Below are 24,784 nucleotides of genomic sequence, written 5' to 3'. Positions count from 1 at the left end.
GTTGCTCGGATTGGAAAAAGAATGGCCTCATTCATATCTTCACTACAGGCACAATAAGTTGGTACAGTTATTAGTTACTTCATTGGCAAGATATTCTCCTTACTTCTTCAGGTCTTCGAACCTATCACTGCATATACCAACAATAAGCAAGTGAATCCATATCCCAGTGTCATGTTCAGTAACTACACAGGAGCCAGAACACTACTTGATGAAGCAGCAAATTGGTACACTGCTGCTGCAAAGCATTTGGACATATTATTGAGGTATCTGAAACCCCGTGTGCACTACCATTGTGCAATGCTGTGCACTAAGCATTAATTCATCCATCACCTCAGTTACTTGATGTGAAGGTACTTGGTGTGTCACAGGGACACAAAGATCAGGCCCAATTCCGGTATTGTCAGGAGCGATTTTCCCATCCTGACATGCACGTTTTTTGGCGCGTCGGGATGGGAGAATCACGTGTCAGCAATTTAGAACATAGAGCATTACAGCACAAACAGGCCCTTCGGCCCACGAGTTGCGCCGATCACATCAACACCTATCTATAACCCCCAATCCCATTAAATCCCATATACTCATCCAGAAGTCTTTTAAAAGACCCCAGCGAGTTCGCCTCCACCACCACTGACGGCAGCCGATTCCATTCACTCACCACCCTCTGAGTGAAAAACTTCATGGGATTTGAGCAGGCATTCCCAATGCATGTGCGTCTCACACAGCTGAAGAACAGGAGCAGTGGGGACCATGCTGGAAACCAGCGGGAAGACACCTCTTTTTAATGTATTTGAATTGATTATTGGGCCTGGTACGGAATTCGCCAGGCCCAGTAGCATCTCCCACCCCGCCAGGAATATTTCACTCCAGCAGATTTAGACTAGCTCCCCACGTTGAGGGAACTAGCAGGAGACCCCACCACAGTGAAAGGGGAGGCAATCAGGGCCCCCAAGGGGGTCTGTTGGCAGGGGGTGGTGCCTCTTGGGCATGGGCACCCTGCCAGTGCCAGCCTGTGTTCCCTGGCACTGCTCAAGAGGCAAACATCCCTGCCCAGGGGGCACCTTGGCACTGCCCACTCGGCATCAGGCAGTACAAAGGGGGTGGGTCAAGGGGGCAGGGCTTAAGGGCAAGAAGGTGGGCACTAGGGGACAAAAGGGCAGTGCCCAGGATGTGGGGCCTGTGGATGGGGCAGGGCCAAAGAGGCAATAATTGGGGGTGGGGGGTTTCACTGCCACTCTGCATTGGGATCAGTCGGGGCTGGAGGGTGGCCAGTGATTGGGGAGGGCTGGGGGAGAGGATGGTCTGCCTCCTGTGGTGGGGTGTTTTCCTCCCGGAGAGAGAGGGGGGAGTTGGTAAGAGGATCACTACTGCTTGGGGGGGGGGGGGGGGGGGGGGGGGGTGGTGAGGATGTGAGGGGCTGGAGATCGGGGCACTCCGGGACATGGGAGGGTCAGGACTGGCCTGAGAATGCTTGTGGGGGCTGTGATTGTGCCACGGGGAGAGGCGGGGGGGATTGGTGGAGGGGCAGCACTGTGGGGATCCTGGGCTGGCCAGCGATTGAGCTGGCCAACTAAGTGCGATCTGACAGATCGGGGCCACTGCACACGTGCAGAGTCCTGGAACTGTCAGACTCCAACATGAATAGGCCTCACCACCCACCCCCCCACCCCTGCACCTCCCCCCCTACCCACCTGAACTTCCACTGAAAAAACAATGATTTACATCAGTTTTCCCACCAATTCAGGAGAATTGGCCCCCATCATCTCTTCAATAAAATTTACAACATATGCATAATTTAAAAATAAACTTGTTGATTAAGTAATGATTTGCAGCATGTTTCGTTTTAGTCTACCTATTAATAGTTAAAGCACTAAGGGTTAAAACAAATCATCTGATTCCTGTTTTGGATGTGGAGATACTGGCATTGGACAGGGGTAAACACAGTAAGAAGTCTCACAGCACCAGGTTGAAGTCCAACAGGTTTATTTGGTAGCAAAGCTACTAGCTTTCAGAGTGCCGCTCCTTTGTCAGGAGAGCGGGGAGTTCTGATCACAAACAGTGCATATAGAGGCACACACTCAGTTTACAGAATACTGATTAGAATGCGAGTCTTTACAGCTATTCAAGTCTTAAATGTACAGACAACGTGAGTGGAGATAGCATTAAGCATAGGTTAAAGAGACGTGTATTGTCTCCAGACAGGACAGTAAGTGAGATGTTACAAGCCCAGGCAAATCACGGGGGTTACAAGTGGTGTGACACGAATCCAAGATCCCAGTTGAGGCCTGGTGATTGTTGAGTGGTGTTCATTCATCCGTTCTCGTAGCGTCTGCATGGTCTCCCCAATGTACCACTCGGTACACTGGGGAGACATTGTACCCGAGTAGTACACTGGGGAGACCATGCAGACGCAACGAGAACGGAAGAATGAACACCGCTCAACAATCACCAGGCAAGACTATTCTCTTCCTGTTAATGAACACTTCAGTGGTCATGGGCATTTGGTCTCTGCTCTTCTGGTAAATGTTCTCCAAGGTGGCCTTCACGACACACGACAGCACAGAGTCACTTCGCGGAGACGGATAGCCAAGTTCCGCACATGAGGACAGCCTCAACCAGGATCTTGGATTCATGTCACACTATTTGTAACCTCCATGACTTGCAATATCTCACTTACTGTCCTGTCTGGAGACAATACACATCTCTTTAATCTATGCTTAATGCTATCTCCACTCACATTGTCTGCACCTTTAAGACTTACTAGCTGTGAAGACTCTCATTCTAATCAGTATTCTGTAAACTGAGTGTGTGCACCTTCATATGCATTGTTTGTGAAAAGAACTCCCCGCTCACCTGACAAAGGAGCAGCACTCCAAAAGCTAGTGGCATTTGTTACCAAATAAACCTGTTGGACGTTAACCTGGGGTTGTGAGGCTTCTTACTGTCCTTTTTTGGATTCAGGGCAGGTGGGGGTGATCCGCGATCTTCCTACACCCGAACCCTTTGAACCAAGTAGGACACAAATGTTGTGCTGTTTTGTTATTTGCACGCTTGCAGAGTTCAGCTGAACCTGTATGGAGAGATGACTGATCACTCAGGAGTAGGTGAATGTGTGAGCCGGGGAGAAGAATTTTCAGGCTCCACTACAAACAGGAATGGAGGCAGCCAGGATCTCAAATTACTATTGCCAGATGTTCCTGGCTCCAATTATTTTAAAGGAGATGGGTTCGGGGCCAAGCTGGGCTATCCACTCTCATGCAGAAAGTTGGCAATTAGGCTAAACTGGAGTTATCAAAGTACTTGAAAGATGGCTGATGTCACGGTGGCACGGTGTTTAGCACTGCTGCCTCACAGCGGCAGGGACCCGGGTTTGATTCGCAGCTCGGGTCACTGTCAGTTCAGAGTCCGCAAATTCTCCCCATTTCTGCATAGGTTTCCTCTGGGAGCTCCGGTTTCCTCCTACAGTCCAAAGATAGGTAGTTAGGTGGATTGACCATACTAAATTGCCCCTGAATGTCAGGGGGATTGGAAGGGTAAATATGTGGGGTTGTGAGAACAGAGCTTAGGTGGGATTGTTGGCAGTTCACGCTTAATGGGCCAAATGACCTCCTTCTGCAGCATAGGGAATCTATGATTCTATGACTGGAATTTTCCAGTTGGCCCCCAATTTTTTTGCATTGACAGCAGAGGACAGTTTAAGGTTCCCAGATGTGGGTACCCAATGGCAGTCCATGGGGGTAGGCAGTGGAGGACAGTGTTCCAGACAGGTCCAGAGGTCTTTCCTGCCTGCCTTAGAATGGGAACAGCCACATGCTGCCTTGAGGTAGAGCTACCAATCCTCCACAAAAAGTCAAGAGTCTACTGAAATTTCCCAGCAGCCAAATAAAACCTTCTGTGAGATTTTAAAATAATCTTTTAAATATTGTTCAAAATATAATTCAACATTGGCACCACCAAGAAGGTGAAAGAAACTACAACTCCCATCATTATGAGGCACTGCCCTGCCCTGACATCCCATCCAGTGCACCACCACCATCAAATTGGAAAGGAGGTTCCTGAATAACCATGTCCCCATATGTTCCTGGCTCCAATTATTTTAAAGGAGATGGGTTCAGGGCCAAGCTGGGCTATCCACTCTCATGCAGAAAGTTGGCAATTAGGCTTAACTGGAGTTATCAAAGAACTTAAAAGATGGCTGATGTCATGGTGGCACGTGCTTTGCTTTCCCTGAAGGAGCTAGCATGCAGACAACCGAGTCTCCGAAAACCGATGGGTTTTTGATAAGAGAGGGGATTAAGGGTTATGGGGAGAGGGCGGGAATGTGGAACTGAGCCACGACAGATCAGCCATGATCTTATTGAATGGCGGGGCAGGCTCGAAGGGCTAGATGGCCTACTCCTGCTCCTATTTCTTATGTTCATATGTTCTTATGTCTCCTGCAGCCCATGGTCAGATGATGAGTTCAGAGGTCTGGAGTAGTTGATACCCGCCCCCACTTCTCCAACGTCTTCAAGACCATCTCCAGCTTAGAGTCTCGCAGTGATTTGTCTCAGGAGAAGCTGGTAGTCAGTGATTTGTCTCACTTTTTCAGGCAAAAGACCAGGTAGCTGCGGGTGATGGAATCTTCTCTCCCTGGACAGTGCACTGCTTCAGGTAATGTTGTGAATTCCAAATTTTCTGGCAGAAGATATGTCCTCCATGTGCTAAGAAGCTCAAAGAGTGGACTGAGGAGTTGCTACTGATCAAATGGTGCAGAGATCTATCTCCCAGGAAGACAAAGTATTGCATTTGGGAAGATTACAACAGGCAGACCAAACATTTACCATTCTAAAATTTCTCCTATATGATCCCTAGAGATGTTACCTATAGAACGTACTCATGGCATGTTGGATTTCCATGGCAACATCACCCAGATTATGTCCAGCCAGGGTTAGCAACCTTACCCTGTAGAGGGCTCTCCCCAACTTGCCAGAGAGTAATGGCCTGACTACAAGAACCATCTCTGATTTAAAGTTTTAAAATTGTTGGGCCTCCTCAACGTGGAAGTGCCCCCCTGTGTTACTGATCTGCCATCACAACCTGCTGTTCCTTTCAAGCTAGCGGGCCTTCGATTGGTTCTCCAGCTTTGACTGCCAGCCCGCCATCCTGAATTGGACAGGGAACCTGCCTCCATGCCCATTAAGGGGTTGTCTCTGTGAAAATCCCAATGAGCGACTGTTACCTGCAGAGAGCAGGTTAGGGTCCAGTAACAGTCCAAACTTTTATTTCCTATCCCCAGAGGCAAAACTTCAGCCCATGCATGTATCCCTGGGAGGAAAGGAAACCTTGAAAGCACACCCTGAAAAGGGCATGGGAGCAGATGGCCAGAAAGGCCAATTTCTGGAGCACGGCCCCAAGATTCAGGCAGCACTGCAACAAGAAGTTGGCTCACATGACTGGTCAAAGTCAATGAATGCATTCTCAAAGCCTCCATACCTTTTGCAGACGTACCATAGATGGCCAAACTGTCTGTATGGATGTACCAAATCACCAGTACACTTACAAAAGCACTCCACAGACTTTTCCAATCACAGAAGTGAAACGGACTTCATGCACAAGTTGGATGCCAATCTATTCAAATGGCTCTAATGAGGGGTTCCTTGTGCAACCTAACACATGGACAGCTGGGAATGATTAGCACACGAGATCTATGTGGTCCAAGTTTCAAAACTGTGAATCAAATCAGCAGGAATGGTGACTAACGTTACAATCTAAACACTCTTGACACTTGCAGTGAACAAAATTTGCCAGTATTACCTTCTGATCATAGGGCAGGGGCCAGATGTGGTGCCTGCACCATTTTGCAAATTTGGGACTTCCTTTGCATTGACACCACTGCTGCACCACAGCCCTATTTGGGACATAAATTTTCACAGTTTTTGACGTTATTCACTGAATAACAATGTAATGTAACTGCTAGTACTAATGTATGAATCAGGATATTCCCACTATCAAAATATCTAGAAGAATTATTGTTTAATCTCTTCTGCATCAGAAAGGTTATAACACCTCTTCTAACAATACACCATTTTTATACTTGTGTTCAAACTGCCATCTGGAATATTTGATTTTAAATTTTAATACTTTTTCTGTCCCCCGGCCCTTGATTATATGAACAGAAGAATACTAAAAAAAAGACTTCCTGTTTAAAAACTGGGCTTTTGAATAAGAATATTATTGAGCTATTGCTTGAAAATCTCAAGCAGCAGTGTAAAAATCAGACTGAAAGTTAATCAGATTTTGTGGTACTTCTTTTTAAACAAGTCCCACTACACAAATTTAAGCTGAACTCACACAAAATGAAAAGTTTCATTCCACCTTGATATGCAAAAATGATAAGGGTTTTCAAATCTGCAGAAAAATGTTGATGACTGGTTGACACGACTCCCTCTGAGGCTGACCTTGTAATATGTATACGTTATCAGCAAAGATAGAAGTATTCAAATCAGCTGAGAAACATAGTAAATCCCCACCTGTGTTTGCCTATGGCATTAATGCAACCATTGCATGAAATTAGAATGCCTTTGAGTATCAAAGGGAAAGGAAGTATTTGGAACACATCTGCACAGCACAAGGTGAATACCGTTTACTGTAGTCTTTTCATCTGCGCTTCTTATATGTCTTTGAATTATTCAGAACAGCTGACCTGTCAGTGGTTGCCAAAGGTCAGACAAGGCATCTAATCTCAAACAAAATGCTTCACCGTTAAACTCATGGGAGCTAGCCCATCATGTCCAAAATAGGATTCTGCATCCCCGTGTGCACTAATTAGACGTAGGAATGTCACATTATTGAACTTTTTGACCATTTTTCCACAGAAAATAGGTAGTTTTAAACAATGGCCAAAAAAATCAGTGGCCTTCAATACTGGGTCTCACTGAAATCGAGTGAGCTGGGGAGGCAATGATGTAGTGGTATTACCACTGAGCTAGTAATGCAGAAGGTAATGCTCTGGGACCCAGGTTTGAATCTCACCACAGCAGATGGTGGGATTCAAATAGAAAAAGAACAGTAACAAGCAGCTGAGCAGCAAATTGCGGTGGAAGATTGGGTTACCTTGGAGAGATTAAAGAGTCACACGTGGGAAAGAAAGATACAAATGTGTCTGATCTGAACCACAGAATTGTTACATCCTAGATTACCTTATTAGAATCATAGAATTCCTACAGTGCAGGAGGCCATTTAGCCCATCGAGTTTGCACTGACAACAATCACCATCCAGAGCATATCACCGTAACCTCATATTTACCCTGCTAACCCGCAAGACACTAAGGGCCCGATTTTACCATAACAGGCGTGAAAACTTGGTAAAGTTGGGCGTGAAGCAATTAGCGCGATCTACTCCCGCGTCCGTGCAGATGCCCACTTTACGAAGGCCCAAAAATGGCCGTGGTCCGAGCCACGCCCAAAACTGGTGCAACGGCGATTTAAATGTATTTGCATGAATCTAAAATGAATTAATGGGCTGCCTACCCAACTTTACCAGTACTTCCCCCTTTACCATCATGTTCGCCCGTCCAGATTCAGCGCAGAACAAACATGCTCGGCAAAGTCTGTTTTGGGCACTCCAGCTCCTGAAGAGGTACGTTCAGAGCTTCCAATGGCTCTCTAACTTGGTGGTGGGGGGAATGCAGGCCAGGTCATTCTCTGGATGGGGGGTGGGGGGGGGGGGTGAGATTGGGAGTGGAGGGATCATTCTCTGCCCAGATCATTCTCTGATAAGGGGGAAGGGGAGAGGGAGGCCAGATCATTCTCTGGTGGGGGGGGGGGGGGGGGCGGCGATGAGGAGGGAGGAAGGACAGATCATTCTCTGGTGAAGGGAGAGGGAGGGAGGGAGAAGGGAGGCCAGAACATTCTCTGGTGAGGGAAGGGGAGGGAGGAGGGAGGACTGATCATTCTCTGGTTGGGGGGGGGAGGGAGGTCCGTTCATTCTCTGGGGGTGAGGAGGCCCGATCATTCTCTAGTGTGGGGGGGTGGGTAAGATGTATCTCTGGTGGGCGGAGGGGTGGGGAGGGAGACTCGATCGCTCACTGGTGGGTGGGGGGGGGGCAGCCAGATGGATCCTCTTGGAGGTGGGGGTGGGGCGGGGGGCAGGAGATGTCTGCTGCCACTCGGTAGGGGAAGGGGGGGACCGCTGCCACTCTGTAGGCGATCGGTGGTGGGGGGGGTGGTGCAAAGATCAGTGATAGAGGGTTGAGATTAGTCTGGGTAGCGGTGGAGGGGGTGGGGGGGGTGTGGATAAGGGGTACAGTTATGTTGTGGGGTGGAGCAAAATCTCCCCACTTTTTGCTCCCGGGCTGCTTTATCTGCTTTTTGTGGGCCAGGAGCGATGTGACAGGGGCGCGATTTTCAAATTGTTTTCTCAGTGTGTACGCACTGCTGAAGGCTCTTATCGGAGCAGCAGCACTTTGGGCACGATAAGCCCCACCCACACCGCAGTTCAGACCTGCGATTTGTGTTTCAGGCTAAGTGCCTGAAGTTGGATCTGAATTGCACCCAGATTCAGCGCTTAAAATCAAAATAGTACAATCGAGCCGAATTGTGGGCCGAAGGGCCTATTTGTGCTGTGGTGTTCTATGTTCTATGAGCCCTAAGGCTCAATTTGGCATAGCCAATCCATCTAACCACACATCTTTTGAGTGTGGAAGGAGCACCTGGATGAAACCTATGCAGACACAGGGAGAACGTGCAAACTCCACACAGACAGTCACCCGAGGTTGGAATTGAACCTGGATCCCTGGTACTAAGAGGCAGCAATGCTAACCACTGTGCCACCATGCTGCCCTATAATTAGGGGGTTGTACAGACACACACACACACACACACACACACACACACACACACACACACACACACACACACACACACACAGCAAGACAGTCTACTTACAGGAACAACTAGTATTACTGTGTCTAAGAGAATTCTTTTTTATTATTTGTTCAAGGGATGTGGCATCACTGGCTGTGACAGCACTTCCTGCCCATCCCTAACTGCCTTCCATTTGAACGAGCAAGTAAGAGTTAACCACATTACTGTGGATCTGGAGACACATAGGTCAGACCAGGAAACGACAGTGAGTTTCCTTCCCTGAAGGAACCAAATGAGCTTTTGCAATTGTCATCATTGGATGAATGATCATCCAATTAAAAGTCATTGGGCTGAATAAAAAAATTGGACATTTCATTCCAGATTTTTTTGATTTAATTCAAATTACACCATCCACATGGTGTGGTGGGATTTGAATCCTGGTTCCCAGATCTTCTCCTGAGTCTCTGGATTCCTAATCCAGTGACAATACCCCTATGCCACTGCCTCCCTTAAGAATTGCTAAATCAAGATGGTTAAAAAAATCCTACAGTACAGAAAGAGGCCATTCAGCCCACTGAGTCTGCACCGACCACAATCCTAGCTACACCCTATCTCCATAACCCCATGCATTTACCCCAGCTAGTCCCCCTGACACTAAAGGGAAATTTAGCATGGCCATTCAACCTAGCCCCCACATCTTTGGTCTGTGGGTGGAAACCAGAGCACCCAGAAGAAACTCATGCAAATATGGGGAGAATATGCAAACTGCGGAATTGAACCTGGGTCCCTGGTACTGTGAGGTAGCAATGCTAACCACTGTGCCACCATGCCTGCAATATCGACACCAACAATGTGAGCAATCAGAATATAAATGTTATTTAGATCGTGCCACTTTTGTTTGGAGCTATTTTTAACTTGTTGAAATCAAACAAGGCACATTATTAGGTAAAACACAAGTCCTGAGGTAGAAAAATTTGTACACTTTCAATGAGACATAAATTAGAATAGATTGTTGCATACTAATCCTGTAACCATTAGGATTCAAAATAACTTCTGTGATGCACTTATTTCAAAATGTTACCTCTTAAGCTGTATATGTGAAGGAAACAGAGTGTTAGGCTGAGGCATTATGTATAATATTTTCTGGGCAATTTAAAGACAAAAGAGTAGATTTTAACTTTTAGATAACTGGCCATCATGAAGTATCAACAAGCCATTCCTCCAGTGGATAGACCATTGGGATTTTGAGGTCAAGGCTTCATTTCAATCCAGCCTCAAGAGTATCGGCTGGCTAGGATTCACGCTGCTACTACAGGTAGGGTCTAAAGCTGAGGGAATAGATGGGTGCATGGGTTGGTATCAAGAGAAGCAAGTCAAGGACATCAGTGGATTGCAGTATTTTTATGGAGCCAGGAAGAGCTGCAACATACAACATAGCTCCCCAATTTGGATATTGAAAAGGGACGGAAAACCTGAAATGGTTTGACTGTCCATTGATAAATACCTTGAAAGTCACAGCTTGCTGACTGTTGAAGTTAACAGGGCAGTAAGGTTACTGAATGACTGCAGAAAATTTAAAAATCAATTCCAAATGGTCAGCCATTTTCTTAGAAGCATTCAGGTATTTAGAAGTGAGGACAAGTTGTAGGCAGCAGAGATTGTGACCAGTGGTGGATTTACAGATAGTGGGGTCCCATACACAGCTTCGTTTTTGCTCTCTGCACCAGCACTCGAAAGCGAAAATACACAAATTGATCAGTGCTTCTTCACTTGTTAAAATATACCTGTATGAACAATTACCTGGTTGAGCTTACTTCTTTTTGCTTTGGTCTCACTAATGAATCCAATAGGAAACTCAGGAGAAACTAATATACTTAGAGATGTTTTCAGTAGTCCATCACAATGGCCTACATTATAAGGTCAGTGCCTGACATTGAAGGAAGCTGCACTGTCATTTTCAGAAGAGAAATTATGGTGAGTGTTGGCAGTTTCAATGTCATTACTGCCATAAAATCCAGGACAATTTTCATTTTGTGCAATTACACTTTTTCGGTATACTTAGTATTTTACTGTGTTAAGAGAATTGAAAAATTACATGTTAATGTAATTGACCACAAAACTGAGTCAAGGGTATGACAAAGTTCACAAAAAGCTTCTGACCTTTATGGAATAAAAGAATGTTCAGAACTTGTTCAAATGTCTAAAAAAAAACCTCACCGCACAATTCTTCTTATATGTCTCTTGAGTTTTTATCTAGGTTCGACTCTCTGCTAAACCTGTTTATACAATGATCCATAAATGTTTCCCTTGACAACCCATTCCCACACATTCACCATTTGCTGCACTCAGGCAGTGAAATCTAAACTGCTTCATAAAAATTTCTAAATCTGAAGTAAATTTGTTGTTGCAGAGACTATGACTATGTTAAACAAATTGAGATTGGGAAAGGAGAACTTTAATTGAGATAAATTAGACAAACTCCTTTAAGACTGAAGAGGGAGTCAGGTTGAGTTTGAGTTAAAAGTCAAATCTTTCTTTTAATTCATTCATGGGATGTGGGCATCACAGATTTGGGCAACAAATGCTGGCCCAGCCAGAGTGCCCTTGAACTAAGTGGCTTGCAAGGCCATTACTGTGCATCTGAAGTCACATAATATGAATGCCAGATTTTCTTCCCTAAAGGGCATTAGTGAACCAGGTGGATTTTTTATGACAATCAACGTTGATTTTATGGTCATCACTGGACTGTTTAGTTCCAGATTTTTTATTGAGTTCAAATTTTATCATCTGCCATGGTGGGATTCAAACCTTGGTCCCCAGAGCATTACCCTGGATCTTGGGATTACTAGTCCAGTGACCACACCACAATGTCATTGCCATCCCATGCAAGATAAAGAATTGCAAAATAAAAAACTGTGGATTGTGTTTCAGTTCAAACGCATTTGCTCTTTTTAGTCTAAAACTTAAATGTATTAGCTACCTCTACAAGCTATTCTCAGGCTCACCATATTCCTTCAACCACATATCTTGTTGAGGATATTGGAGATACAATGATCCTTGTTGTACTATCAACCATCCAAACAGGGTTCCAGTTCTACTATAGACATACTGAAGGAATCTGTGTCGATAAGTGGGTGGCACATTGCATAGTGGTTAACCTCATAGTGCCAGGGACCCGGATTTGATTCCCAGCTTGACTCCTGGCTGTCTTTACAGAGTCTGCACATTCTCCCCATGTCTGCATGGGTTTCCTCCAGATACACCGGTTTCCTCCCACAGCCTGAAAGATGTGCTGGCTAGATGCATTGATCCGACCAGGCGCTGCAGTGTTGGGACTCGGGGAATTTCACAGTAACTTCATTGCAGTGTTAATGTAAGCCTACTTGTGACTAATAAATAAACTTTTACTTTAAGTGTCTCTGAAATATTAATTATCACATCCAATTGATACCATGTACATTTGCTGTACTAGACATTTGGAGTTTGTCTCTTTCTTATTCCACAGAGATAGTCCGATTCATTCACACTTCACTCAGATTGAGATTCCCGACAATTAAGCAGCAATGCTCTGGAATATCCTCAACAAAAACTCAGGACATGCAGCTGAAACTGTTGCGAAAGATGCTAAGGCTCAAGAGGAAGGAGCTAAACATCTGGTTGTGTCCATATGCTCCAAGAGAAGCAGTGATTTCATCCTAATCCCATATGTTAGTGACAGTGGAGAGTGTACAGTGATTTTTTTTCCATAAAACTGCAGCAATTTGCTGTTAGGGGACAGATCAAAACTGTAGCCTTGAGTAATTTCAAACTCTATTTAAATTTCAATAATTTCCACCGATAAAGACTGATTCGATCTTCATTCATCCAATTTAGACTTTTTTTTTGCCCTCACCCCTAACCCGCCATAGTTTGGGGACCGCATGCCACAGCACATGGTGTTTTATTATAACTCTGTCCCTAGCTGTGGCAGAGGTGAAGAAAATAATTACAGAATGGTTACAACACATGAGGCTATTCGGCCTGTCATGTCTGTGCTGGCTCTCTGAAGGAACAATTCAACTAGTGCCAGTCCCTCATCTTCTCCCAGTAGCCCCGCACATTCTTCCTTTAGAGCTAAGAATCCAATTCTCTCATGATTGCCTCAACTGAACTTGCCTTCAGACTCTCAGTCATATTGCATTGCCGATCCTAACCATTCATACTGTAAAAACGTCTGTCCTCATTTCACCACTGTATCTTTTGCCAATTACCTTAAATCTGTGCCTTTGGTTCTTGGTCCAGCCACCAACAAGAACAGTTTCTCCCTGTCTACTCTATCCAGAGCCCCATGATTTTGAAAACCTCTATCACTCAATTTTCCCTTCTCCATGCTATCTACATAACTGGTGTTCCTCATCCTTGGAACTAACTTTCTGAATTTTTCTGCATTCTTTTTAATGCCTTTGGATCCATCCTCAGGTTAAACAGGTTCACATAACTCTGCTGAGTTAACAAATTACTTATGAAAAAGAGAGAAATGATAAAAGTCTCCTGAAACAAAGATACTTCGAAGCATTGGTGAAATAATCCACTCGGTCCAAAAAGCTTGCCCTTTTTGCTACATTCAATTCCACTCAGTCACTTCCTCATCGTGTCTATTGATCAGAAAAGGCTGGAGAAACTCAGCAGGTCAGACAACATCTGTGAAGCGAGAATAGAGCCAACATTTCCGGTCAGGATGACTCTTTGGCTTGAAACGTTGGCTCTATTCTCTTTCCACAGGTGCTGTCTGACCTGTTGAGTTTCTCCAGCATTGCGGTTTTTGTTTCAGATTCAGGCATCCGCAGCATTTTGCCTTTATTTTAGTGTCTATCAATCACTCCTGTTCTCAGCAACGTATCCTAATTCTGTTTCCATTCTTTTTTCCTAAAACTATTTCAAAATGCTATTACCTTTTGACCTTCACTGACTTTCCTTCTGCCTCCGGGTGTATTTTTCCCTTCAAACTTCACATTATAATAAATCTTGGTTAACGTTATCAATTCACCGCATAATCTTGAAAACTTAATTTTACTCAAAAATTAAGGCCAATTTAGCATAATTTTGCAACTTAACGCCTGGATTTTTTTTAGCACTGTTAATCTCTACATGTCTTTTCAACGATACCCTCCTGTTGTCAACTATTCAGAACTGTGGACAACGCTCCAGATGGCTTTGGTCAATGTCTGATGCAGCAACAGCCTCTTTGCTTTGTATTTTATCCTTCCGCAACAATGGGCAAAGTGCTTATAATGGGATTTCAACTCATTTACTTTACACAGAAGGAAATAACCAGTTATGGTGTGTAAAAAAAATGGAATCGGGAGAAAACCTGTTATGTTAGACTGCAATGTGTTTAAGTAATCCTTAAGTTGTCACTCATCTCTGAGGCTCACTTTTTCATGCTCACCTGAAAGGTCAGATTAAAACGTTTACAATTACAACTGTATTCTGCAATTGCACCAAAACCTCCTCCAGGCTTATTCAGAGCTGCCAAATCCAATTGGTTTTTTCCTTTAATTAAGGAGTTTTTCAACACATGGGCTAACAGCCTTAAGGCGCAATGGAGATATTATGCGTGACGTGAAACTTTAATAAATATTCAGAACCTCTTCACTGTTTTCTTTGCTGCATCTTGATTTTCATCCACAGACCCAAGTTTTCTAAATCAGTGGCCTTCAGTATATTTCATGTTCTCTCCTCTCTCCCCGCACAGTAAACCCTTCGCTTCCATATCTCAGTTGAAGAACAGCATCATATTACAGATTTAGCACCATATAACTCCTCCCCCACAATCAAATGTACTGCATCTCAAGATGAATCCACTGACCCACATTCTGAATGTATGCCGGCTGCAGGGAATTACGGCATCCAAAATTAGAAACTGGCAAGGTGACAGAGGCTAGAAACTTCAGCAGAAATTCAGTTCTATGAGATTCCCCACTACTCCTGGACTCACTGAAGTTTACAGACACGATTGTAGTGTTAAGATCCAAGCTAGTTGGTGAAGTTGAAGCCCAAGACAGAGAGCTTTCCTTACAGACTTTGTTCTGTCTCACAATGCTTCTCACATAAATCCAGTATTCCAGCTGTCCCCTGTTTATTCTATTTTTGGAAAACCAATTAACCTAAATTAACAACCTGAGGGACAAATAAAAAGACAGCCCCCTTAAAGGGATTGTCCCCATACTTGTATGTGCTCCAAATACTTAATTAAACAACACCCTTCACTTGTGCATCCCAAGAACATAATGAACATATCATTAACATGCAGCAGGTGTCGGCTATGCCCATCGAAATATAAACACATTACATGGTAGACACTGTTCCACTTTCTAGCCTATGGTGGTTCCAAATTTCACTCAATGAAACCAAGCAACAAAAAGAGCCTTTAAAATGCGGACAGACTTTATTAACTGTTTCTTTTTTTAACACCTTGTTTCATTTAATAATATGTTCTGCCGTCAAAAGTCTTGGTCTCAGTTGGGATCATCTATTTTTCTGTTCCAAGCTTCCAAGAATTTGTCAAAAAAGGATGCTGCAAACTGACATGTTTGGAATAAAGAGCTGCAGAAGTTGAAAGGCTGGTCTGGCAGCCAAAATGATGCACTCAGACCCTGCGCAAACCAGCTGGCTTGGGTATTCGCAGACATCTTTAACCTCTCTTTACACCAATGTGAAGTCCCAATCTGCTTCAAGATATCGACCATCATCCCAGTACCAAAGAAAAGCCAGGTGGTGTGCCTAAATGACTGTTGTTTGGTTGCTCTGACATCCATCATTATGAAGTGCTATGAAAGGTTAGTCATTGCATGGATCAATTCCAGCCTCCCAAATTGCCTGGATCCAACACACTTTGTCTATTGCCACAATAGATCCACAGCAGACACCACCTCCCTGGCCCTACACGCAACTCTGGAGCATATAGTTAACAAAGACATCTATGTCAGACTCCTATTTATTGGTACAGCTCAGCCTTCAACGCCATTATTCCTATAAAACTCATCTCCAAATTCCGTGGCCTGGGCCTTGGCTCCTCCCTCCACAATTGGATCCTAGACTTCTTAACCCACAGACCACAATCAGTAATAAGCAAAAACACCTCCTTCACAATCATCCTCAACACTGGTGCCCCACAAGGCTGTATCCTCAGCCCCTTACTCTACTCCTTATGACTGTGTGGCCAGATACCCCTCCAACTCAATTTTCAAGTTTGTTGATGACACCACTGTAGTGGATCAGATCTCAAACAATTATGACATGGAGTACAGGAAAGAGACAGAGGGGTGACTCTCCAATCCCGCTGCACTAATTTGTAGCGCAGTGGGCCGTGAGTTTCCAACAGTGCATGATCTGCGGGATCTGCGCTGGACACCTCACCTTACTACTGCTGGTGAAGGGGGTTGGGGGGAGAGATTGGAGCTGCGGGGTGAGGGGGGGTGTCGAGGCTGGCCCAGGCATGAATGGGGGGTGGCCAGTGATCAGGCTGTGGGGCGGTTAGAGAGCCGGCATTGCGGGGATCGCGGATCTGGCCAGCGATCGAGCTAGCCAGCAACTGGGAGGCTGGCAGACAGAAGCCACTGCGTATGTGTCGATTTTGGCACTGACAGATCGGCGCATGCACGGTGGCCAGCTCAGCGCAATGCATTGGCCTCCCAGGCCAGATTAGGCCTCATTCCCTGATTTTCTAATGTGATTTATGCTGGTGCTCTCTGCAGTGCACACAGTGTGGAAGATTCTTCTCTGAACTCCCACTGAAAAAAACAGAATGACTCACTCCAGTTTTCACGCAAGTTCGATCCTTCAAATTCTTTTGGGAGAATCCTGGCCAGAGAAATTGGTGAACTAGTGCAATGACAATAATCTCTCCCTCAATGTCAACAAAACAAAAGGGATAGTCATTGACTTCAGGAAACATGCCTGTCTACATCAACAGGGACAAAGTGGAAATGGTCGAGAGCTTCAAGTTTCTAGGTGTCCAGATCACCAACAACCTGCCTTGGTTCCTCCACGCTAATGTTATAGTTAAGAAAGCCCACCAATGCCTCTTTCAGGAAGCTAAGGAAATTTGGCATGTCCGCTATGACTCTTACTAACTTTTACAGATATACCATAGAAAGTGTTCTTTCTTGGTTGTATCACAGCTTGGTATGGCTCCTGCTCTACCCAAGACCGCAAGAAACTACAAAAGGTCATGAATGAAGCTTAGTGCATTGTGCCAATCAGCCTCACACCCAATGACACTGTATACACTTCCAGCTGCCTTGGAAAAGCAGCGAGCATAATCAAGGACCCCACACATCCCAGACATTCTCTCTTCTCATCTTCCATCAGGTAACAGATACAAAAGTCTGAGGACACGTACCAATCGACTTAAAAACAGCTTCTTTCCTGCTGCCATCAGACTTTTGAATGGACCTAACTTGTATTAAGTAGATCTTTCTCTATGCCCTAGCTATAGCTGTAACACTACAGTCTGCACTCTCTCCTTTCCTCCTCTGTGTACGGCCTGCTTTGTCCGTATAGCGCTCAAGAAACAATACTTTTCACTGTATACTAATACATGTGACAATATTAAATCAAATCGTATCAAGATGCTTTGTGCCCTCTCACCAGCACCCACCTTTTTAGAGAGAGATGATGTGGAGTTGCTTGCGTTGGACTGGGGCAGGCAGAGTAATTAGCTTCATAACACCAGGTTAAAGTCCAACAGGTTTATGTGGTAGCACGATCTTTTGGAGCATCGCTCACTTGATGAAGGGGCAGTGCCCCGAAAGCTCGTGCTATCAAATAAACCTGTTGGACTTTAAGCTGGTGTTGTGAAACTCCTTACTTGAGAGAGATATTACAACATGTTCCAAAGAAAGGTGTGTCATGTTAAAAGCTTATTTTCCCAAAGAGACCTTTAATATCACTATGAATGACTGACTAATCATTTTTGCTGGAAGGGTCCTCAAAAGCACCCAATCACAGCAGATGGGTGGTATGTCTGGGATTCTAGGAAAGGAAGCATATCAGCATAAGCAGGAGTGAGCATTCATTACTGCCAAGAGGTCAGCCATTTCCACAGGAACCTGCAGGGCAACATAGACGAGACTGTGGTAATTTGTTGTCTCAGAGTCTATGTCAGCAGAAGGGCACGCACTGATTTGTGTCATGTGCTGTAACAACACTGGCAGTTATCAGGCATCAGAACCTGCACATTGTAGGGACATCGGTAGGCTGAAACTTGGCTGCACTTCCTTGCAGGCCTGTTGCAGCGCTGATTCATGGGATGAGAGTGGGACAGGAGGCTTTGTAAACAGATTCACTGCACTGCACTGAGAGATCCATTCCTTTTGTCTGGGCCTGTTGCTTTTCCAAACACTTTCCCCCTCAGCTTTAACATCCCAACTCCATCACACCCCAAACCTCACCTGCAATAGAAACATAGAAACCAGAAGCAATGGTAAACCATTCAGCCCTTCGAGCCTGATTTGCTATTCACTTTGATCATGGCTGATCATCAAATTCAACATCCTGATTCTCCGCTTTCCCCCATATCCCTTGATATAGTGACATTTTAACTATGTTTGTTACTGAAATTGCGAATAATCATCTAAATAAAGTCATACCAGAAAATCTGAGTGTTATTTGGAACATAAGAACTAAAGAACTAGGAAAATTCAACCCCTCGAGCCTGCTCTGCCACTCAATACAATCATGGCTGATCTCAACTCTGCCTCATTTCCACCTTCCTATCTGCTCCCCCTATGTTGGCGGTAATAAAAAGGTTAAGGTTTTAATATAACTATGTCTTGAGATTTAAGAATTAATAATTAATAAGAAAATTGTAGAAAAATGGTTACAGGTTCCTTAGTTACAGAAAACTAGCTCTTTGTAACAAAGGTTAGCACCTCTGTACAACTTGCAAGAACTGTACAAGCTGACCTTCTTAGCAATAACAAGACTTGGAGTCATACAGCAAAACAGTATTGGAGAGGGAGAGGGTAGGCTTACCAAGATAGGTTAGGAGCCCTCTGCAATGGATACAAGGTTAAATGTGACAAGTACAAGATGTGCCTACATGCATTGTTAGATTGAAATTGTAATAATGTTTGTGTACATACGAAGCATGATATAAATATGTGCAACTTTCCTGTAAACACCAGAGTCTGCTCCAGGGACCTTTCTCTGAAGTAGTGCCCTCCTTGGACATGTTTGAAATTGAGTGGCTTGTTCTGAGTCTCCTGTGGTTAGTTCATAGGAAATCAGTGGTAACACCTTCACCCCACTACTAATTAAAAACCCATCTATCTCCTCTGTAAATTTGTTTAGTGTTCCAGCATCCACTGCACTCTGGAGGTGGAGAATTCCATAGATTCACAACCCTTTGAGTAAAGTAATTCCTCCTGATTCCTGTCTTAAACATACCAGGCCTTGCTGGGGATTGTGGTGACTCTCTTATGGCAAATAAATCAGAACTAAAAACATAACTTCTGAGGAGAAAAATCATCCAGGCCAAGATTTTTGCTCTGGTCTCAGGTGCACAAAGACAGGAAGTATCTCAGCACTGTAAGCCCGACCTTTAAAAATGGCTGCCTGGACATCATATTATCCATCCCCAGGTGGGGTGGTGGGGGGGCAGGGGCGGGTGGGGATGTTTCTGGTTTAGAGGTCAGGACAGGCGATGCCAGAAGGACTGAAGAGACTATCTGTGCCAAAGCGGGCTGTGCAGAAGGCCTGTGTCAGGACGAATAAACATGAAATGTCCCTCCAGTCCTCAAAGCCCCTCACCCCAGTCACAATCCATGCCAAACCATGTCCCCAGCTGCCTTAATACCTCATGCTCCTATGTCAAGCTATGCCTCTCAACTAACTCCCTTGGCTCCTTGAGGCTCCTTTGCCAACCTGCGCCTCTCTACTCACCTGCTTTTTTTTCCCTTATTCACTCTGTGCCAATTTAATGCCAACTCACACCAAATCATGCCAACCTTTGTCCTCTAGTCATCTTCCTTTGCTCTTACACCTATAATACAAACTCACCCAACATTCATTACGGGCAGACCTCAGGGCCCATGCTGAAATGAGATAAAACAAAGTTCTATAGGGTCTATTACAAATTTCACTACATTGAAAACAACTCTCATAAGAATGCAGTTACTACATTTATATTCAACTAAACAAAGCATTAGAACAACAAGTATTTCATTCAATTGTACAATCTATTGGAATTCAAAGTCCAACATCACTAGCCACCTGTGTTGTCAATCAAACTTGAAATGGTCAGCACCCAACCATGATAGTGGATGATTGTGAAATCACTCACATAGCACTAATCCACTAATGTAAACCCTCAGGCTTTTGTCAATAGATAGAATAAGATAGTGACCAACCTATGTTTATCACTCCAGACATTTTTCAGAGTTTTAAATGACAGGGCTTTTAAATGCCTTGATAGTTCTCTTTGACAGCTTCTCTTGACAGTTGATTCTGACAGTTTTGACAGTTAATTTTGACAAGTCTGTTGACAGTAGCAATGAACTTGATAGTTAGCAGTACACTACATAATTTATGTCAACTTCCAACATTAGGGTTCGATTCCCGGCTCAGGTCACTGTCTGTGAGGAGTCTGCATATTCTCCCTGTGTCTGTGCGGGTTTCCTTCGGGTGCTCCAGTTTCCTCCCACAGTCCAAAAGACATGCTGTTTCAGTGCACTGGCCAAGCCAAATTCTCCCTCAGTGTACCTGAGCAGGCGCCAGAATGTGGCGACTCGAGGATTTTCACAGTAACTTCATTGTAATGTTAATGTAAGCCTACTTGTGACTAATAAATAAACTTTAAACTTTAAATCAAAACAGCATCTTACCTTTTCTAAAGGTTACCTCATCTAGCTTAAAGGGCACCTGACCTCCAGCAAAGGGCATCTGATCCCCAAAGATAGCCCAGGATCAGATTTAAAGGGGTACCCTGGATATCCAAACAAATCTTTTTCATGGAAAGGTGAAGTGAGCTGTTGAATACGACAGCCACCTAAAATAAAAATAATACAAAAACCAGAGTATTGCTTTATAAAATTAAATTTGGCATTCCCTGTTGCTGGCTTTTACCAGGTCCAATCCGCATATTTTGGATTTCACACTCCTGGGCTATCAAGTGCCACTTAAGTGCAGGCAGCTGCTGGTTTAAGTGGCCAATTGCCTCCGTACAATACATTCTGCCCCCTCCAAAACCTAAGTCTGTGCTTGAGGCTGGGAATTACGATTCTCTGGCAATGGTGAAAACTTGGGCCTCAGGTGTTTATAAAACAAAACCATCGGTATGTATACACTGTATTAAAATACTTTGTGGCATTAAGTCTCATGTTCAGGTAGTTAGTTGTGCTATGAAGTGAATGATATGAGCAATAAGAACTTAGAGTTATTCCTCACTACTGACAGCTTGTGGAATTAGCCACTGCAGATCCTGGAACAAAGCTAATAGCAGTTATTAACAATGATTTATTTTCTTCTAAAATGAAGAGATTGTTGAGGGATAATCTACATCAAAGCCATTCAGCTACAAAACAAAATTTGCCTAAAGTTGTAATTAGCGGTGACAGAAAAGTACGACATGGGAAACCTGATTTGATGGAAGGGAATTTGTGCACACCGACTATTTTCATTCAGGAGAGGTTAGATAGACTGGGACTTTTTTCTCTGGAGCGTAGGAGGCCTAGGAATGATCTCATAGAGGTCCATAAAATAATGAGGGGCATAGATCAGCTAGATAGTCAATATCTTTTCCCAAAGGTAGGGGAGTTTGAAACTAGAGGGCATTGGTTTAAGGTGAAAGGGGAGAGATACAAAAGGGTCCAGAGGGGCTATTTTTTCACACAGAGGGTTATGAGTGTCTGGAACAAGCTGTCAGAGGTAGTAGTAGAGTGGGGTACAATTTTGTCTTTTAAAAAGCGTTTAGATAGTTACATGGGTAAGATAGGTATAGAGGGATATGGACCAAATGCGGCAATTGGGACTAGCTTTGGGGTTAAAAAAAAAAGGGCAGCATAGACAAGTTGGGCCGAAGGGCTTGCTTCTATGCTGTAAATCTCTACGACTCTATTATGTTACTGGTGAATCTGTAGTGACATTGCCTGTAACAAGTCCCGAGAGTACACTGCTTTATAGCAGCAAGTTGTTATATGGTACAACCTGGTGTATTATCAGGGTTCCAAATTCACACCGACTGGATATGTCAAAATTCATTTTTTAATGGAATACTCTGACATTTGTTTTTATCTTAGGGCTTATCCAATTCTACTGCTCTGTTTGTTTTTCCCTGAAAAATGTATGCCTTTATAATGTGAGGTCCAAAGATTTTTAAAATCAGTGTCCTTATCCTTCTGCTTTACCCAAACATTGCTCCCCTCGGTGGGGCTGGAAACCCAGGGCTGAACAATTGGTTGGTATTTGCTTCCAATGCAGGTTGTGCACAGGCGGGGGGAGAACCCTTGAGCTGCAATGGGTAGACCCAAGGCAGACAATATATTGGATCTTGGGCCTTGTTAAAAATGCCACCAGCATGCTGTAGGACACTTGTAGGCCTAGTTTCCATGTATGCTACTGTAGTCAGCTACCTTTGTGCAAACTACCCTTTCATTGTGGCCTTTAAAAGCTGAATACACTTGGATAAACCAATTTTTGGATTCCCCTTTCACTGCACTCAAAGCCCTTTAGTCTCTTAATTTCATCAAGAACAGTCAATAAACTGTATATATAATTTAGTGAAAGAGTTAGAGGAGTGTGAATGATATTAGAAACAGCACCGCCCACTCAGTATGCATTACCCGGCCAGCAAATATAATGGTTTGTATTATCCTCAAAATAAATTACCTGAAAACCACAGTTTAAAAAGGTGAGAAATAGTGCCCTAAATTTGATCACTTACAAATATGAGGGATGACATCAGTTTTTAATACAACGCTATGAAACAATTTACCTCCTCTAATGCAGCCAAACACCCCAGCCTAATAAAAAGCATAGCCTAAGTCAGTTTTGAAGATCAGCTCTTTACCTTCCCAAATGGTCAGTCGAAAGCTCAGAACAGCATCCTCTTCTACACCAACCTACATCTCCAGATCCCACAAAAAGCTTTCCTGATAATTTCTACAGAAAGTGCCAAATTAAAGGAGTACAAGTTGGACTCATCACAATGAAACTTAGAATGACAAAAGTCATTTATGGCTTTGTCCACTGTTAGAGAGAGGTAAAAAACAGAAAATGCTGGAAAACCTCAGCAAGTCTGACAGCGTCTGTGGGGACAGAATAGAGCCAATGTTTTGAGTTAGGATGGCCCTTTGTCAGAGCCAGCATTGGCAGTATTTTGCTTTGATATTTGAGCGAGGTTTGTTTTACTATATTGATTTGGTCTGGATTTTGGGAATCAATACTATTGTGCAGAACTATGACTGTTGTTCATCTACAATTACACACACCGGGGGAGAAATGGCAGGTTTAAAATTCAGGGAAACAAAACCAGAATGAAAACATTTTCTCAGATTTTATGTGATAGCGGTTATTTCATATTGGATTTCTGGATACAATACAATGTAGGGAACTGTCATTGTACATGTTCTCCATTTCAGAAATTCTCAGCACAGTGTAGAATGCCCAATCAATAATATTTTCATGTGCCCTAGCTCAGACATTCATTTGTCTTTTTGTTCAAAAATCATTCATTTAACTATATCAATTGAGTGCAATAGCCACCTTTAACCTCCCTCAAATATACTTCAGATGGAAAGCTTAAGTGATTAACGGATCACCTCATCTTCTGGCTTAGTGAAAATCAAACTGATGTCTATAAATCAAACTTAAATGTATGACAAAATGTAAGTAAATCTCATTTTACAGGATTGTGATGCAGCAGTCCATGCCACTTCTCATATCTAGCATGCGACTACAAACAATTGCTCGCTTAGCTATAACATAGAATAATTTACAGACATACGCCCACTCACCACAAACTCAATAATTTTGACAATTGTTTGGGGAAGCAGATTGTGTCTGAAATTTCTATGGGAAACATAAGAGCAGAAGAATTCATTACGTACCAGTGCTGAAATAAATATTTCACATCATTGTCCAAAAGATTGATTACGTTATTGAATTGGTTTCTCTAGAAATTAATACTGTAAAAATGGATTTCTCCTTGGTGCTGCATCTAGAAGCTCCAAAGTGCAGCAATGTTGTACTATGTTAAACATAATTCATTAACTGCACACCAGGAAAATAACTCACCCTCACCAAATCACAAAGGACACAATTCATTTCTTCAGGATTATTCTTAGTAGTTTCAATTAATTTTTTTTTACCCACTAAGATGAATATCTTGGCACTGGAAAATGGATCATCTTCTCAGAGGCATTTAAGCATTCTCACGCAAGGTGCAATTTGCCTCTCTCCCCTCTACCCCAGCATTCAGCTCCATCAGTCAACTTCAACCCCGTACCAAAAAGCACCAACATCCAAAGAAAGAAAAGGCTGAACAATATTAGCGTTTAGATCCTTTTGTTAAGAGGTCAGGCTTTTCCTGGCTATTTTTTTTCTCATGATCTAGAATGACTAGGGTTCCATTAATTAGGCTGCGATTCTTGAGAACTGAAAGTTGCTCCTTTTGTTGTGTTAAAGTTAATAAAGTACAGGTCAAACAATTAACCCCAAACCACAGGAAAATCATTTACTCGAGGAATGTGTGAAATTCCTATCACATTCTCCAGTCATCTCAGAAGGAAGAAAGGTAACAGTAAGAGTGTCTGAGTGCAGGTTAAACTACCTGTGGATATTTATTTCTAAATAAAATAGGCAGATAAGCAAGGTGGTATTCAAATTAATACGTAATATGTGACGTTGTTGTATTGTTTAAAATTTGATAATGGCCAGGCATCCTCTTTATTCTTTCATG

This window comes from Carcharhinus amblyrhynchos, chromosome 9 (genome assembly GCF_965287045.1).
Source record: "Carcharhinus amblyrhynchos chromosome 9, sCarAmb.v2.hapA, whole genome shotgun sequence".
Lineage (NCBI taxonomy): Eukaryota > Metazoa > Chordata > Chondrichthyes > Carcharhiniformes > Carcharhinidae > Carcharhinus > Carcharhinus amblyrhynchos.
This window is presented reverse-complemented; position numbering follows the sequence as displayed.